The sequence below is a fragment of the Rutidosis leptorrhynchoides genome, chromosome 6, assembly GCF_046630445.1.
Source record: "Rutidosis leptorrhynchoides isolate AG116_Rl617_1_P2 chromosome 6, CSIRO_AGI_Rlap_v1, whole genome shotgun sequence".
NCBI classification, from domain to species: Eukaryota; Viridiplantae; Streptophyta; class Magnoliopsida; order Asterales; family Asteraceae; genus Rutidosis; species Rutidosis leptorrhynchoides.
The window spans coordinates 356,074,639-356,076,917 of NC_092338.1; the positions used below are offsets into that span (position 1 = coordinate 356,074,639).

The 2,279-nt window shown below is 32.9% G+C and overlaps 1 non-coding gene across 1 annotated transcript; it reads right to left on the reverse strand.

The window, feature by feature from the left end:
* Positions 1–1,681: 1,681 nt before the first annotated feature.
* On the reverse strand, positions 1,682–1,788 carry LOC139856580 (small nucleolar RNA R71). Its single transcript, XR_011762052.1, has one exon. It is a non-coding gene; the product is annotated as a small nucleolar RNA R71 (small nucleolar RNA).
* Positions 1,789–2,279: the final 491 nt, after the last annotated feature.

Genomic DNA, 2,279 nt, shown 5'->3' on the forward strand with positions numbered 1-2,279 from the left:
TCCTTTAGCAGCCCAACAACCTGATCCAAAATTCAGGCCCTTGCGATCGCATGATCCGGAGGCTTCAAAACCATGCGACCGCATGGTGATGTCTGATAAGCCAGGTCTGATCCTCGTACAGCATTAATTACGGGGTATTAATAATTATTATTATTAATTAAACCTAATTAGGGTTTAGTTAAATAATATTTAGTTTTAAGTTTTAATTAATTTTGAATTTTTTATTTTAATTAGTTTTATTAAATTATAAATTAATACTTTTATAAAATAATAATATAAAAATAATATTTTTATAAAAATAAGTAATTTTATCACTTTTTATATCTTTTTATAAATTGTATATTTTAATCGTTTAATTCTTAAAATTTTATATTTTTCGTTCGTAATTAATTTTAAAATTAGTTTTTTGCCGTAGTTATTTCATATTTCTAGATTTTTAGGCTTTGCCGTAAAATCCTTTAAGTGCTTTTTCTTTAGATTAAGATTTAGGCGCTTTAGAATTCTACGTCGTCGCTTATCGCTTTAATATTTTAAAAATTTTAGTGCCTTTTAAATTATTGCCGTTTTGGATATAGAATTCCTTTTAAGCTTTAATTGCTTTAGACGCAACTTTTAATATTTAGTTTTTAGAATTTTAAGTTTCGAAGCTTTACTTTCTTATTATTATTTTTCGACCTATTATTTTTCGACGTTTTTCGACGCACTCTTTTTCTTTCTTATTTCTCAACGCTCTAGTTTTTAGGACATAGAATTTTCTTTCTTTTCTTTAAATTTTGACGAAAAATTATTTCAATCGGTTAAATTGATAGACATCAAAAATTTTCTGGTTCGTAGTAATAGTTAGATTTGTTAGTGACGAGTTGTGGGCTTCCGATTTAAAGGGTCCTGGCTACCTGCTGCATCTATTGGCTATTCGAAACGTGGGAAAATCAGAAAAGTCTATTAATTTGATAGCTTATATAATAGGATATTCAGTGAATGCACCGAGCAAAATGTTCACCACCTTTCATACGTTCCCCACCTGTAACTCGATCAAGACATCTAGCCAATATTGTCGCCATTGATTTTTCTTTAGAATCGTCATCTAGTCGACCAAGTACTCCAATTCAAATTTCCGATAATCCTTTTTTTTGAACCCGACCTCACAATTGAGAATCCGGAGGATATTCAGGGACAATTCAGAGATCCTGAACCACTAATTATTCCTCCTGAACCACAAATCACTCATCCAGAGATTGTCGAGGAAGAAACCATTAAGTCAAAATCCTCCAGTGATTCAGATTCAACAAATTCAATCATGGAAAATCTGGAACCTCTAAGTATGGAAGATCGAATGAGGGATAAACACACTGGCCAAGGTCATGCAATTACTTAACCAGACATTAACGCACCAGATTATGAAATCAAAGGACAAATCCTACACATGGTAACTAATCATTGCCAATTTAGTGGTGCGCCAAAGGAAGATCCAAACGAACATCTTCGAACCTTTAATAGGATCTGTACTCTATTTAAAATCCGAGAAGTGGAGGATGAACAAATCTATCTCATGTTATTTCCCTGGACTTTAAAGGGAGAAGCCAAATATTGGTTAGAATCGTTACCTGAAGGGGCGATTGATACATGGGATGTTTTAGTTGAAAATTTTCTTAAAAAATTCTTTCCGGCATCTAAAGCCGTGAGTCTTCAAGGAGAAATTGTTACGTTCACACAGAAACCAAATGAAACATTATATGAAGCATGGACAAGATTTGGAAAGTTATTGAGAGGATGTCCTCAACATGGTTTAGACACTTATCAAATAGTACAAATATTCTATCAAGGATATGACATCACTACAAGAAAAGACATCGATATAGCAGCTGGTGGTTCCATTATGAAGAAAACCGCAACTGAAGCTTACAAAATTATTGATAACACTGCTTCCCACTCACATGAGTGGCATCAAGAAAAAGACATCGTTAGATCATCTAAAGCGGCTAGAGCCAATTCTAGCCATGACTTTGATTCCATGTCTGCAAAGATAGATGCTTTCGAGAAACGAATGGAAAAGATGACTAAAGATATTCATGCAATACGAATTAGTTGTGAGCAGTGTGGAGGATCACATTTGATAAAAGATTGTCTCAGTATTGAACAAACAATGGAACAAAGAGAGAATGTTTCATACATAAACCAAAGGCCTGAAAATAATTATCAGAATAATTATCAACCGCCAAGACCAAACTACAATCAAAATCAGAATTATAACCGAAATGTTCCATATAATAACCAACAAG